Consider the following 17902-nt stretch of genomic DNA (forward strand, 5'->3'; position numbering starts at 1 on the left):
ATGTGAGGGTACAATGAGAAGACAGCAGTTTGGAAGTCTGCAGTGCAGAAGAGACCCCTTACCAGAACCTGACCATGCTGGCGCCATGATTTTAGACCTCCAGCTTTCAGAACTGTGAGAAATAATTTCTGTTGTTTATAAGCCACTCAGTTTATGGTATTTTGTTATAGCAGCCCCAAATGACTAAGACAATAATGTCATCTAAAATAATTTGAGTGATTTTTTAAATGGCACAGCTTAAAAACTTCAGGTATACTCTAATGATAACATTTTAATCTTTTTTTAACTCAGTATATTTTGTCAACCAGCCAGGACTTTATATGTAGATAAATCAACTGGTCATGTGACTTTTCTTCTAGAACTACTGTCAAAGAGCAATCCAATTTCCATTGTCCTTCTCCAGAAACATTTTTGTTTTTCATTCTATTTTATAAAAGTGTAGTTGTTCTATGGAGTAGGAATTTGAGCTTTGTGTTTTAACTATATATTTTTAACTGAAATTTGATATTTTCCTTTTCTATTACTTTTCTCAGTTTTCATTAAGGAGAATTATTATCTCAGTTTCGAATGCAGGATTTTCTGGACACTACTGCAAGGCTTCCCTGAAGTTGTATTAACATCTATATCTCAGTATGTCCCATCTATTCAATATCCAATTTGGGAAAATGCAGAACAAATTTAATTTCTCTTTCAAATATCAAGACAGCCTAGAGAAATCCAGAAAAGAGCTTTTATAGAAAAAAATATCACTTGGTATATTCTGTAAAAAGACTTCAAATTCCAGTTTACATTATATCTTAGTTACTCTTATGAGGTGTTCTTCCTTTTCTCCATAATTGCACATTTCCTAGCTGAGTTGTCTCAAGTCTACGTGAAACCTCAAGTCTCTTGTGAAAGGAGGTGGACTGTAAATAAATAAGTCAATTTATTACAAGCTTAATTATTTTCTATAACATGGATTCTAACCATATAAACTTTAGTTTCCTTGAGCCTTATTATGTTACCTGTATGCTAGCAATATCTGCCATTTTGTTGATATTTTTTGCTTAGCCTATATTTTCTATTTGAAGAAAGAAAAACTTATCTATCAGTCAAGATTTACCATTGATATAAAACCTATATCATACATTTTTTCATAAAAATATTTGCTTCAAAGCAACGCATTCAGTAAAAGCTAGGCTAGATCGTAGGCAAGTACCAGAAGTCCCTCCTCTTCCTTGAACTTCAAAATATATTGGCTTTAGTTATTCATATAACTGCCATCATCCCACACTTGTTTTAACAGTTTAGTCCTGATATTTTGGAGAGTGGCTGTTAATGGAACACATGGTTAACAGCTATTAATGAGGAATACAGACATATACACATGAAACTATTACAGTGGTTTGAAGCTCATAAAAAAAGGGGCATCCAAGGTTTCACTAGAAGAACATTTTATGTATTTGTTTACAGATTTTTCTGTTATTTAATGTTGAAATTTGTATAACTAATGAGACTATAAATGCATTTTAATACAATATTATTCTGATCTCTGTATTGTTGCATAAACATCCAGTGAAATGGAACAGATATCCTTATTTACATGGTAAAAATAAAACAAACAAACAAACAAAAATTTCAAAACTACCTCAGCTTGATAAACTTAAGAGAGAGACATCTGGGATAAATCAGAAAACAGGCTCTGCTATTTACATCCTTGTGACTTAGTTAAGTTACTCATGCTTCCTGATACTGGGTTTCCTCCTCTGTAAAATAAAAATATGAGAATCAACTTCAAAGAGATCTTTGCAGGACTGCTTGTGTATGAAAGAATTTGTCCTTTGTCTTTTGGTTTTTTAATATCTTGTTGTATGTAGCTTGGAGTTTAGCAAGAAGAATTATTGAAATTATTATGCTCTATTTAATATCATAGAATTAACCCTAAATAATCTGATTCCTTTAAGGGACTGAAGGTGGTGTCTACGAGTCCAACTCAATCAACTCTTTCAAATAATTCATCCAAGCATTTAGTTTAAGTGATTCATAAGCCTAAATGTCTTTCTTAAAATATGGAATTTCATTTCTATTTGAGCCTTGAGAACACAACCATTAAGAGAATAAATTCCAATAATTTTATTTTCTTATACAATTATTAACTATTAAAGTTTTTATTTCTAAAGATCTTTTTTAGATTTTTGTCTGATAACCTGATTTCCAATTGAGAAACTCTCCACCAGACTGAGGCTTCTCCACTGTACAATAGAGCACTTATCCCAGTGAAAATATGGTCCACACATATTTTGCTTTCACACATGCCAAAATACGTATGACTAACTGCATAATATAATTTAATGTTATGTTACAAAAGTTGAATTAGAATTGACAGACTTGAAAATGACTTTAACTATAAATTCTTCAATTCAGTTCTGAAACATTAAAATATGTATTATCAGAAATTTAAACTCTTAGAGTGATTTATACACTCTAAGAATTATACAAAGTCAAGTGCATTCTAAAGAAGTTTAACTACTCTCTACCCACCACCTCTTTCTCTTCCTCCCTGACTTAAAGACAATAATTTTAAAAATGTTGTTTTCTCCATAAATTTTTTTATCATAAACAATTTTATATATAAAACTGGATATTACAGTCCATTAAATCCATTGAGTTTTCAGACTTCTGCTATTACAAATACTAGTGCAATAAAAAGCCCTGTGCTTTTCACATTTTTTTTTTTGCCAGAGTGTCTTAGATACATTCCTGGAGTTATTTCTGGGTCAAAAGGTAAATACAACTTCTCTAGGCAGGAAACAGAAGAGAAGGAAAAGACCTACAATAACAAACCCAAAACAATTAAGAAAATGGTAATAGGTACATACATGTGGATAATTACCTTAAAAGTAAATGGATTAAATGCTCCAACCAAAAGACATAGACTGGCTGAATGGATACAAAAACAAGACCCATATATATGCTGTCTACAAAAGACCCACTTCAGACCTAGGCACACATACAGACTGAAAGTGAGGGGATGGAAAAAGATATTCCATGAAAAAGGAAATCAAAAGAAAGCTGGAGTAGCAATTCTCATATCAGACAAAATAGACTTTAAAACAAAGACTATTACAAGAGACAAGGAAGGGCACTACATAATGATCAAGGGATCAATCCAAGAAGAAGATATAACAATTGTAAATATTTATGCACCCAACATAGGAGAACCTCAATACATAAGGCAAATGCTAAGAGCTGTAAAAGGGGAAATTGACAGTAACACAATCATAGTAGGGGACTTTACCACCCCACTTTTACCAATGGACAGATCATCCAAAATGAAAATAAATAAGGAAACACAAGCTTTAAATGATACATTAAGCAAGATAGACTTAACTGATATTTATAGGACATTCCATCCAAAAACAACAGAATACACTTTCTTCTCAAGTGCTCATGGAACATTCTCAAGGATAGATCATAACTTGGGTCACAAATCAAGCCTTGGTAAATTTAAGAAAATTGAAATCATATCAAGTATCTTTTCAGAACACAATGCTATGAGACTAGATATCAATTACAGGAAAAAAATCTGTAAAAAATACAAACACATGGAGGCTAAAAATACACTATTTAATAACCAAGAGATCACTGAAGAAATCAAAGAGGAAATCAAAAAATACCTAGAAACAAATGACAATGAAAACACGACAACCCAAAACCTATGGGATGCAGAAAAAGCCGTTCTAAGAGGGAAGTTTATAGCAATACACTCCTACCTTAAGAAACAAGAAACACCTCAAGTAAACAACCTAACCTTACGCCTAAAGCAATTAGAGAAACAAGAACAAAAAAACCCCAAAGTTAGCAGAAGGAAAGAAATCATAAAGATCAGCTCAGAAATAAATGAAAAAGAAATGAAGGGAACAATAGCAAAGAACAATAAAATTAAAAGCTGGTTCTTTGAGAAGATAAACAAAATTGATAAACCATTAGCCAGACTCATCAAGAAAAAATGGGAGAGGACTCAAATCAATAGAATTAGAAAATGAAAAAGGAGAAGTAACAACTGACACCGCAGAAACACAAAGGATCATGAGAGATTACTAAAAGCAACTCTATGCCAATAAAATGGACAACCTGGAAGAAATGGACAAATTCTTAGAAAAGCACAACCTTCTGAGACTGAACCAGGAAGAAATAGAAAATATGAACAGAACAATCACAGCACTGAAATTGAAACTGTGATTAAAAATCTTCCAACAAATGAAAGCACAGGACCAGATGGCTTCACAGGCGAATTCTATCAAACATTTAGAGAAGAACTAACACCTACTCTTCTCAAACTCTTCCAAAATATAGCAGAGGGAGGAACACTCCCAAACTCATTCTATGAGGCCACCATCACCCTGATACCAAAACCAGACAAAAATGTCACAAAAAAAGAAAACTACAGGCCAATATCACTGATGAACATAGATGCAAAAAATCCTCAACAAAATACTAGCAAACACAATCCAACAGCACATTAAAAGGATCGTACACCATGATCAAGTAGGGTTTATCCCAGGAATGCAAGGCTTCTTCAATATACGCAAATCAATCAATGTGATACACCATATTAACAAATTGAAGGAGAAAAACCATATGATCCTCTCAATAGATGCAGAGAAAGCTTTCGACAATATTCAACAGCCATTTATGATAAAAACCTCCAGAAAGTAGGCATAGAGGGAACTTTTCTCAACATAATAAAGGCCATATATGACAAGCCAGCAGCCAACATAGTCCTCAATGGTGAAAAACTGACCATTTCCACTACGATCAGGAAAAGACAAGGTTGCCCACTCTCACCGTTATTATTCAACATTGTTTTGGAAGTTTTAGCCACAGCAATCAGAGAAGAAAAAGAAATAAAAGGAATCCAAATTGGAAAAGAAGTAAAACTGTCACTGTTTGCAGATGACATGATACTCTACAGAGAGAATCCTAAAGATGCTACGCGAAAACTATTAGAGCTAATCAACGAATCTGGTAAAGTAGCAGGATACAAAATTAATGCACAGAAATCTCTTGCATTCCTATACACTAATGATGAAAAATCTGAAAGAGAAATTAAGAAAACACTCCCATTTACCATTGCAACAAAAAGAATAAAATACCTAGGAATAAACATACCTAAGGAGACAAAAAACCTGTATGCAGAAAACTATAAGACACTGATGAAAGAAATGAAAGATGATACAAACAGAGGGAGAGATATACCAAGTTCTTGGATTGGAAGAATCAACATTGTGAAAATGACTCTACTACCCAAACCAATCTACAGGTTCAGTGCAATCCCTATCAAACTACCAATTGCATTTTTCACAGAACTAGTACAAAAAATTGCACAATTTGTATGGAAACACAAAGACCCCGAATAGCCAAAGCAATCTTGAGAAAGAAAAACGGAGCTGCAGGAATCAGGCTCCCTGACTTCAGACTATACTACAAAGCTACAGTAATCAAGACAGTATGGTACTGACACAAAAACAGAAATATAGATCAATGGAATAGGATAGAAAGCCCAGAGATAAACCCATGCACATATGGTCACCTTATTTTTGATAAAGGAGGCAAGAATATACAATGGAGAAAAGAAAGCCTCTTCAATAGGTGGTGCTGGGAAAACTGGACAGCTGCATGTAAAAGAATGAAATTAGAACACTCCCTAACACCATACACAAAAATAAACTCAAAATGGATTAAAGACCTAAATGTAAGGTCAGACACCATCAAACTCTTAGAGGAAAACATAGACAGAACACTCTTTGACAAAAATCACAGCAAGATCCTTTTTGACCCACCTGCTAGAGAAATGGAAATAAAAACAAAAATAAACAAATGGGACCAAGTGAAACTTATAAGCTTTTGCACAACAAAGGAAACCATAAACAAGATGAAAAGACAACCCTCAGAATGGGAGAAAATATTTGCAAACGAAGCAACGGACAAAGGATTAATCTCCAAAATTTACAAGCAGCTCATGCAGCTCAATATCAAAAAAACAAACAACCCAATCCAGAAATGCACAGAAGGCCTAAATAGACATTTCTCCAAAGAAGATATACAGATTGCCAACAAACACATGAAAGAATGCTCAACATCATTAATCATTAGAGAAATGTAAATCAAAACTACAATGAGGTATCACCTCACACTAGTCAGAATGGCCATCATCAAAAAATCTAGAAACAATAAATGCTGGAGAGGGTGTGGAGAAAGGGAACCCTCTTGCACTGTTGATGAGAATGTAAATTGATACAACCACCCTGGAGAACAGTATGAAGATTCCTTAAAAGACTAAAAATACAGCTACCATATGACCTAGCAATCCCACTACTGGGTATATACCTTGAGAAAAGCATAATTCAAAGAGTCAGGTACCACAGTGTTCATTGCAGCTTTACTTACAATAGCCAGGACATGGAAGCAATCTAAGTGTCCATCAGCTGATGAATGGATAAAGACTATGTGGCACATATAAACAATGGAATATTACTCAGCCATAAAAAGAAATGAAATTGAGTTATTTGTAGTGAGGTGGATGGACCTAGAGTCTGTCATACAGAGTGAAGTTAGTCAGAAAGAGAAAAGCAAATACTGTATGCTAACACATATATGTGGAATCTAAAAAAAAAAAAAGGTTATGAAGAACCTAGGGGCAAGATGGGAATAAAGATGCAGACCTACTATAGAATGGAGTTGAAGACACGGAGAGGGGGAAGGGTAAGCTGGGGCGAAGTGAGAGAGTGGCATGGACATATATACACTACCAAGTGTAAAATCGATAGCTAGTGGGAAGCAGTAGCATAGCACAGAGAGATCAGCTCGGTGCTTTGTGACCACCTAGAGAGGTGAGATAGGGACTGTGGGAGGGAGGGAGACGTAAGAGGGACGAGATATGGGGATATATGTATAGCTGATTTACTTTGTTATAAAGCAGAAACTAACACACCATTGTTAAGCAATTATACTCCAATAAAGATGTTAACAAAAAAAAAGGTAAATGCATATGTTATTTTGCTAGATATTATTGAATTTCTCTCCTGAGGAATTTTACATTTTTTAGCTATAATAAAATTATATAAGGATGCCTGATTCTTCATTGATTTAAGAACAGAATGTGGTTTCAACCTTTTGGATTTTCTAGTAGTGGAGAAAGAATATGTCAGTGGAGTTTTAATTTTTATATCTCTTTATCAGTGAGGTTGAACATCTTTCCTTAGAGTTGAGTCATTTGCCTTTAGTTCTCTTTGTATTCTCTGTACAGTATTCTATTTCATTAAAAAATAGAGTTGTTAGTCTTTTTTCTTCTTTATTTTAGGAGCTCTTTATATATTAAGGGTGTTAACGCTTTAGTTAATATTTTTCCTAGTTTGTCATTTGTCTTTTTTATTTGCTCATGGTATATTTTGCCATGCTAAAAGTGTCTTTTTATTTTATGTATTCAAATTTATCCATATTTTCCTGTATTACTTCTGGACTTTGAGTAGTAAGGAGTCAAAATTTCCCACTCCCAGATTATAGGAATTTAGCCATATTGACTTCTAGTATGACATGTTTTATTTTTACAATCTACTTTTGGAATTTATTCTCATTTATGGTATAAGGAATGGAATTTTAATCTTTTTTTCCATATGGCTCTCCAGTTATTGTAATTCCATTTACTAAAAAGTTTATCTTTCTCCTCAGATTTGAGATGTCCCTTTTATTGTATTCTATATTTTACCTGTGTATATGTATGTAATGGGGTTTATTTCTGAATGTTTTGTTCTGTTCCATTTGTCTGTCTTTTTATGAAACACTGTTATGAGACCCTATAGTGTATTTTAATAACTGATAAAACTAGCCAGTCCCCCACTTCTTTTTCAGTATCTTTGTTTGTTTATCTTTTCAAATGAACTTTATAGTTAACATGTCTAGTTCTCGTTCTAGTTAACATGTGGTATTGTATTAAATCTCTAGATTACTTTAGGGAAAACTGATCTATTTATGATGTTGATTTTTCCTATCTAATTACATGGTATATCTTTTCATTTGTTTACATCTACTTGTGCATCATTTAAGGGTGTTTTATAGACTTCTGCATAGAGGTGTGGCTATTTCTTCTTAAAGTTTAGCCTAGGTATTTTATATTATTGTTACTATTATTTTTGCTGTTGCGAATGTGGCCTTTTTCCATTAAATCTTCTATTTGATTATATTTATATACACATAGGATATTGCTTTTTGTATGTTAACTTTTTTACCTGCTACTTTATTAAATTCTCTTATTGTTTATGGCAATTTTTTTATTTTGGGGAATTTCAATTCATTTTTGCATGCAGTTACATATTTTAAATTATAACAATTGGGAAATTACTTCACTTTAAAAATCCAAAACTCCAGAAAACTTTTCAGAAATGCATATACTACATAAAGTAAAGGACATCTGTGCTTAATGAGCCTAGCAGTAATACATCCAAGGTCATAGCTATAGTGAAGTCTTTGCTTAGCTGGGCTATTTTCTAAATTCAGCATAAGCAGGTTGTAAATCACTTTACCTTCAATAACCATTAAATTTCCTTTAAGGTATTGTATACATAGTTTTGTATATAGGATCGTACATGTAGAATTTACCAGTTCCTCCTATTGTCTATAAGTGCATATCTCTTTATGGCTCTCAATTAATCTTTCAATTTTCATGACAACCACTAGCCTACCCAGCATTACGTTAGTTGTAGTAAATTCCTTAAATATTAAATTATGTTTTGTCTTTTCTCATAATCTTTAAATGTCTTCTTATCTTACTTAGAGTAAAATCAAAGATCTTTCAAGGGCTTACAAGGCCCTGAAGGATCTTTGCTCCAATTCACCTCCCTTACCACCTCTGTAACCCCATATTCTACCACTTCCCTTCATTTTCTCCATTCTGCCTCATGGCCATTTCACTTGAAGTATTTCTTCTATATATCCCAGTGGCTCACCCCTTCACCTCCCTAAGGTGTCTGATCAATTGGATCAAAGAGATCAATAACCCCTTTCTTGACCACCCTTTTCAAGTAGCCTCCACACTGTAAGTGCATCATTGGCCCCATTTTTACCTCTCCTTGTATCCATACTGTTTACTCTTGACTCTCCAGTTCTCTCTCCCAGTGGGTGGGATGACCTACACTGTTCTTTGAGTCTAGGTTCTATAATATGACTTTCTTTAGCCAGTAGAATGAATTAGAAGTGACAGTGTGCTAGTTCTGAGTCTAGGTCTCAAGGCTTCTTGAGAAGGCTGCATTTGCTCCCTCACACCCCTTCCAAGGCCCTGAGAACCTGCTCAGACTGGCCTCCCAGAAGTTGAGAAGCACGTGGATTAGAGCTGAGTCGCCCCAATCACCTCACCTGAGATCGACTTCATCATCGTACAGCCAGCCATCCCCAGCCAGATCAGCATAGTTGATGCACATGCAATAAACACCTATTGCGGAATGCTGCAATATTGTGGTAATAGATAACTAACAGACACACCATTGCAACTTTATTTTACTACATAAAATAAAGTTTTATTTAGCACTTGTCACCAGCCAACCTATTATATATTTTATTTGGACGTATACAGTTTTTTACTATTTAATATTAATTTCATGAAGGCAGGGAATTTTTCTGGCATAAAGGGAGTTCTCAATAAATATTTGTTATATGAATAAATTCATAAAACTTATTTTCATAAGTTTTGCCAACATGCATTGATTATTTCAGGCACTTGAATGACTTTGCTAATAGAATTTTTCAAACTAATTATTCTCTCACACACACTTGCACTGGTGATTTAAATTAAATGTACATAGCTGTCAGTTCTCCTTAGAATTTCATACACGATTCTTTGAAAGTATTCTGACTGCAACTGGTTGTTGACTCTTTATATAACTCTTTTCATCATTCTTGTTTTCTCTGGATTTTTGGCTGCCTTAAAAAGGCAGGAATCAAAATGTTTAGAGTTCAAGGATAAACACACTGGAAAATTCTCCTTCTCTCTGTTAAAGTTGTAAATGATTAAGGATATTGAACAATAAATATTACTAAACAAGTTTACTTGTATTTCATATATTTCTAGAAAATATTTCATAGAGCCTATTTTTGTTTTTAAACATTATTGCTGAGGATGAATAGTTTAAAGGAAAAGAAACATTTTAAATTGATTGAAATGTAATTAAAAACATACACCCATCTTGACTAAAACCTCTGACTTTGAATGTAAGATTCCAGCTTGGCTCACAGGTGCTAGAATGTGGCATTATTTGCCACTTTAACCCTTTGGAAGTATGATACCTAAGAAGGGCTCTGGAAATCAGATGTTGTCATATATGCCATTGTTCTGCCAACAGTGGGAGCTCTGCAAATTTGTATTTTCTGTCTTAATCTACCCAACAACTCAGAGGAAGGAAAGCGATGTATCCAAGCTATGATCTAGACCAAAGGTTGGTTATCTACCTACTGCTTCAGTCTGAGCAGTATAATTCAATAATTTATAAGTTATGGAATGTTTTTATCATGACAGCAATTAGAAGACAAATGTTTATTTCTGTTGAGTTTTACTTGCTTGAGATTATTTCAGAAGTTTGTCAAATATTCAAGCCCACCTCTAAGAAATCCTAGCTTGTTATATTTTTTATTATTTAGCCCATATGAAACCATTTGCTGAAGCAATAATTATAAATAGTCAGTTCCACTGGTATTTTTGAGTAGACCCCATCAAACAAGTGCTAACGATGCAATTATTCCTCTCCTTTACCAGTGTTCTTGAGATGAAGACTCCATGGAATAATGAAAAGAATTGTAGGAGGTATTTAAATTTTTACATTTGGAAGAGGAAGTTCAATAACTTAAATTACTTTGTTGATAGTTGAAGTATTGCATAATACTTCAGATTGGAAGGTTGTCTTATCTTGACTCAAAGTATCACTCTTTTTCTTTCTGAATGAACGTTTTAAAATATTTGAATTTAAATCCCACTTTTCTGTGAACATTACTTTGACATAATTTTAATAGCACCATCTGTATTAGTAGCCCATCTGAAAAAAATAAACAAATGGGTCTATTTTGTTCTCCATTCCAATGGTTGTCAAAGAATTTTCTTAAAAAGAAAAAACTGTTCTAAAATAGTCTACACATGATTGAAATGGAAAACTAAAACAATTATAAAAGTTATTGTGGTCAGAATCATTTTTGCTTTTTCTTGTAGCATCCAGATAATTGAGACATATGTATTATTTCAATTCAAATTGCTTGGCTTTAAATTCTTTGTGCATGTGACCATGTGTGAATGCACACATATATGCACACGGGTAAACACGCAGACAATTATGAGGTAGTTTATATTTATATTGGAAAATGACACTTTTGTGAAACTTTTAATCTGTTGAAGCTTTTCTCTCTTCTCTTTTGCCTTTAGCTGATTTTTCTAAGTATTTAATTCCCAGAGCTAGGAGCTTTGGATTTCCCTATGTTTATCAAACTTCCAAATATGTAATAAAATTTAGGAGTAGCCACAAGAACTCTGAAATAATTTCTATAAAGCCATGCTTTGGCATAACTATCATTTATTCCCTAGCCACTCCAGGAAAACACGGACATGCACACATACACGCCAGTATCATTTTATCCTCAGATTGTTGATTCCTTCTTTTCTGTCTGCAGTCCCTCATTTGTCTGCTCTTCCATCACAGGGACAAGGCAGGATGCATAATATTCAAAAGATGAGTGTTAAGTAGCCCTTTCTCCTGCTTTTCCAGCAAATTCAGTGGAAAAGCTTTCTACCACAAAACAGATCAGCTTTACCTCCCTTGGACCATGCTATTTCGGTAATGTGCCTTGTACTGCTGCTTTTCTGCCACAATATGAGAGAATACCAGAGTTCTATGCTCCAGGTTTCCGGGAAAGATTTTGATGGGATGTAAGGGCTAGTCCTCTTAAAATGACATTTATTGCATGTAACAACCACAAGGACAAAAGGCTACAATTATATAAAAGACAGGAGTCCTTTTCTGTCATCTTAGAGCAACCCAGTTCTGCCACGTCTACTCATCTGAATCCCATTGTTTGTAGGAGAAACGGGCAATTAGTGTGAGCGAAGTCATTACCATGCAGTGAATGGAGAAGCCCGCTGACCCAGCTGTTTCTTCCTGTTTGCTTTCCTTTTTCCCAGTGAGTTTTTAGAATGCAGACTTAGTGCAAACTTACAATATTGTGACAGATCACACATCTCTAGCTCTGCGGAGTATTCTGCAAATGAACTTGGAAGCTTTCCCAGCTTTGGTGCTGCTGGATTTAGTCACTGTCTTTTTTTTTACAGGAAGATAAACAAAGACTTACTGGAGGATGGGGTAGGGAAAGCTTGAACAAAAAAGCAAATACATAAGCAGTGATGGACGGAAGACAATTTTGTCAGAATTTTGAAATTAAAATTCTGGTTGTCTGTGTTCAGATATAAGATCAAAAATAGTTTAAGGTGATTTGACTGTGAAGCATCTTTGCTCACTAATTACTAAGAACACTCTTCATAAAAGGGTAACCTTACCAAACAGAGAAGAACCGTTTTTCTTAAAAGAATGTTAGTGTGCTAATGGTTGTCATTTACTGAGGTATAGGGTTCAAGCACTGTTTAAACGCATTTAATTCTCATAAAAATCCTATGAGGTAAATATCATTACCCCCATTTTATAAATGAGAAAACTAAGATAGAGCAGAAGAAATAACTTGCACAAATTCACAGATTAAAGTGGAGTGGAATTAGGTATTGAACTCAGGCAGCCTGGTTCCTAGCCTACATTCCTAACCACTTCCTTCTACTGCAGATCATTATGCTATATCTTTGGAAACATTGGCTTTGGACTTGGAAAAGCTGGACTTAAACACTAGCTCTGATACTTACCAGTTGTATATACTTAGGTAAGATGTTTAACTTCCATAAAACCTAGTTTCTTCATATGTAAAATTAAAATAATAAGGTCAACCTCATTGTGTTCAGCAAGAATGAATGGAATATGCTGGGTATTCTTGGATAGAAACTACTAAATTAAAAAACAATCTCTTCCCTTAAACTTTATATGTTTTTTGTATTAAATAATAAGACTAGTTTCTAAACTGCTCCCTCGCAATTAGGGGCTTTGCTCATTTCTTCATCTATCCGTATTTATCTACTCTTCACCTATCCATAACTCACACAATATGTGGGGAAAAACTGAAAAATTCTCATATTTGTTGGAAATATCCTGTGAGTTTAGCTCTTTTTGCAGTAAAATTGCAGGAAAAGCAAATCTTGAAGTTAAATTTGAGGTCAAACCCTCTGTCTTAGGTCTGGTAGTGCTTAGTTTTATACAGTCAGAGAAAGAAAGCTTTTCATAGCTACACATATCATATGAATTACTGCAATTTTACAAGGATCTGTGTCAAAAACATTTCTTCTTGTTAAACAGAAAGGCTATTTTTGGTTGGATAGTTGTTTTGTAAAATTGTGTTGATACTAATAAGTTTTTAAAATATGTCACTTTGTACAAATATTGATAGACAGAGTGGCTTTCCACATACCTTTCAGGACAGTGAACTGCCATGAAGACTTCCGTCCTTGATGATGCTAGGTAACTTTGATTTTTTTCCCCTAACTTATTTGTATGTTTCAAATTGGTATCAGGACAAATATTCAGGGTCTAATTCAGTAAGAAAAATGAGAAAGGATATATCTATCTATATCTAAATCTATACCTACATCTACATCTATATCTATATCTATAGATATATATCTCTTTACAAACTCTTTTCTTAACCCCATGTCACCCTCTATTAACCACCCCACTTCACTGATTTCCTTCCAAATAATTTTTTCCCAAGTTATTTGTCACACATGCAGTCTCTACTTCCTCACTTCCTACCTGTTTTTAAACCTAGTCAATCTGGCTGTTACTTCTAATGTTTCATAAAAACTGTTCTTCACAAGGGCGCTATTGACACTTGAAACTAATTGACACATGCCTTTCCTCAACCTACTCACATTATCTTCCTTAAAACACTTTCCTCCTTTGGCTTTTATGATATCACTCTGTCCTCTTCCCCCCCTTCTTCTATGGTACTCTTCTTCTTCTGTCTGAAATCTAGATGTTGGAGTCTATTGGTGTATTAGTCAGGGTTCTCCAGAGAAAAAGAACTTATCTCTATATCTATCTATCTATCTATCTATCTATCTATTATCTATCATCTATTTATCAAAAAGGTATTGGCTCAAGTGATTATGGAGGTTGAAAAGTCCCATGGTCTACCATCTGCAATCTGGAGACCCAGGAAGACCAGTCATATAATTTGAAGGCCTGAGAGCCAGAGATTCAATGGTGTAGATTCCATTCTGAGTCTGAAGGCCTGAGAATCAGAAGTGCTAAGGGCAGGAGAAGGTCAATGCTCCAACTTAACAGTCAGACAGAGGGAGAAGGCAAATACTCCCCTCCTCCTCCTTATTCTATTCAGGTCCTCAGTGGATTGGGTGGTGCCCAACCACATTGGGGAGGGCAATGTACTTTATTTAGTCTACCAATTCAAATGCTAATCACTTCTGGAAATCTCCTCACAATCACACCCAGAAAAAATGTTTACCCAGACAACTGGGCATCCTATGATTCAGTCAAGTTGACATATAATATTAGCTATCATACTTGAGGATAATTCTTAGGTTCCCCTGATTACATTCTCTCCTTAGCTAGTTTATCCAGTCTCATGTCTTTAAATATGACCTAAATTCTAATAACTACCAAGATTGTATTTCCATTTCAAACTCCTCCTTGGAATTATTTATTCAGCTGGCTACTTAACATCTTTATTTTGATAACCCCTGGGTATTCCAAACTTAATGGCCCAAAAATGAACTCTTGATTTCACCTCTAAAACTTTTTCTCACTTAGTCTTTTCCCGTCTCAGTAAACAACATCATTGTTAATTCCATCGTTAAATCAGAAACTTGAGACTTAAGGTTTATTCCTCCCCTCCCTTATCCTCAAATATCCATCCATAAACAAATTCTCTATCCTAACACGTAGTCACCCACTCTCTGAATCTCCACCACCACCACCACCTCAGTTTATTTCACCATCTTTCTCATCTGGACTCCTGCATTAGTTCCCTAGTTGATATCTTTGCTTCTACTTTTGCTTCCTCCAATCTGTTATACATATGGAAGTTAGAGTGATCTTTCAAGAACATAAAGATTATTCTTTTTTTTACTTAAATATTTTTTTATTGGAGTACAGTTGATTTACAATGTTGTGTTAGCTTCAGATATATAGCAAAGTGATTCAGTTATACGTATACATATATTCATTCTTTTTCAGATTCTTTTCTCATATAGGTATCACAGAATATTGAGTAGAGTTCCCTGTGCTATACAGTAGGTCCTTGTTGGTTATCTATCTTATATATAGTAGTGTGTGTATGTTAACCCCAAGCTCTTGATTTATCTCTCCCCCCACCACGTTTCCCATTTGGTAGCCACAAGTTTGTTTTAAATATCTGTAAGTCTGTTTCTGTTTTGTAAATAAGTTCATTTGTATCTTTAAAAATTAGATTCCACCTATGAGTGATATCATATGCTATTTGTCTTTCTCTGTCTGACTTACTTCACTTAGTATGATAATCACTAGGTCTATCCATGTTGCTGCAAATGGGATTATTTCATTCGTTTTTATGGCTGAGTAATATTCCAAGAACATAAAGATGATTCTGACATCCCCATGGTTTAAACTCTTCCATGAGTATTGCACTTAGGACGCTGTGTGGTATGGCATCTGCTTATCTCCCAACCTCCTCTGGTTCCGCTCTCTCCCTTGCTGCACTTCAACCACAATGGCTTTATTTCATATCCTTGAACACAACAACTTTGTCTTTCCTTTCATAATACATCAGTACAAACATATGTCTCTGTCAGCTCTCTTTTGTGCTATTGCTATGATTAGCTCTTTTCCTTCAGTGGGTCACTTACACGTTACTGTCTTAGATAGGACCTCCCCATGTTATCAGAATCGATTGTTTTTTATTCTCTAGCATAACCCCTTGTTACTTTCTTTCATAGCAATGAATACAATTTGTATTTAAATATTTATTTGATAACCTGTATTATCTATGCCATCACTAGATTATATACTTCATTAGTACAGAGACTATTCTTTGTTTCATATTTTATAAAATTAGCATCTCACACAGTGCCTTGACATAGTAGGTGCTCAATACGTACTTCCTAAATAAACACGTAAGCTAAATGGAGTGGAAAATTGCTTTGAGATATGGTTATGAGTCAGCATTCCTTACAGCAGAGCAAAATAAAGAATGACCACCGTTGTAGAATTTGGGACATGGCTTATGAGCTCCCTGGGTTTACACTTATTAAAACTTCTATGAACTTCAACCCAAGTATGATATGAAGTCCATAAAGCAACAGTAAAAAGGAAACACCGTGAGCACAGTTCATAGTCTCTGCTTCCCCAAATTATTGCCAGTATGATTCTCTGTATTGTTCTAAATGCAGAAAAATGTGTCCATAACAAATGAGAACTATCCAGTCACTCCTTTGATGTAGCTAATGGGAGAATTAATAGACCATAACAGTTGAGAAAATAAAAGTAGGGGTAGACTCAGATGCCTTTAATGGGAGACATCTTTCTTCTTCCCTTTATTGTGTATGAAATAAAAAATATTAAGGAAATATCAATCCTTATCATTCTTAGTAATCATTCATATCTTGGACCAATAATTACATACTTGGGCAGAATCAGGGCATACTATATCAAACTTGGATTCTTTTTCCTATTTGCCATCAGTATTTTGTAATTTTAAAGCCTCAATTCTGGGATCTACTCCCAGTGGGGATGCAATACAAGGGACTAGAAATAACCTCTGAAATAACTAAACATATACGAAAGTGGTTTTAAAGATACTGGACATCAGGCAACAAAGGACAATGAAGTCTGGGAGATTGTATACAAACAAGATGAACTTGAACACTGCCCCGGTTATTGCCTGGAGAAAACTCTGAGGCTGTGTTACAGGCAGAGAAAACCCAGATAGAATCCAACGGTCTCCTTCAACTGAGAAGAGAAAGTTGTGAGTCCATGGAGACCAAGGTGGCTTGAGTTGACAGGGAGAAGCAGCAGAGAAGAGAGAGCTGCACATAGAGAGAGCTGAAGAATTCCCCCTCAAGTCTTTCTGTGTATACTGATTAAATATTTGCATGTAAAGGAAATATCTGAAACCAGAGGAAGAATTACCTGAAAGGATTAAAGAAAATAGTACTTTAACTAGGATTGAGAATAGTTCCTATTCCCACCAGCCAGAGTGGAAAGCCTCTTAATTCATAGGACATCAAGGAATACTCAAAAGGCTTTCATCTCAGTAGTAGGGAAAATTCATCATGGATTACATACTGCTCTGGTCCTGCCTAAGAAAGTTGAAAAGCAAGACCGAAAGTAATTCTACTGTTTCAGAGTAACTTATCTCTGTCCCAGAATAAAGGTAAAGAGTATTTATAGAAATACAAAAATATCCAACATACAACGAAGTGAAATTCATAATGCTGGCATACAATAAAAAATTACCAGGCATGTCACAGAAGCAGAAAATATGATCAATATTGAGGAGTAAAACTAAAAATCAACTAAAACAACCCCAAATGAAACACATGACAAAATTAGTAAATAAGAATGTTAGAACTGTGATTGTAATCCATGTGTTCAAGAAGCTGGGAAAAGACTGAGCATATTAAGTAGAGACATGAAGAAAATATATATATCCTCACATCAAACTTCTTAAGATGAAAACTACAATGTCCAAGATGATAAATACATTAGATGAGATTAACAGTAGATTAGACATCAGAGAATTA

Source organism: Balaenoptera ricei, chromosome 12 (genome assembly GCF_028023285.1).
Source record: "Balaenoptera ricei isolate mBalRic1 chromosome 12, mBalRic1.hap2, whole genome shotgun sequence".
Lineage (NCBI taxonomy): Eukaryota > Metazoa > Chordata > Mammalia > Artiodactyla > Balaenopteridae > Balaenoptera > Balaenoptera ricei.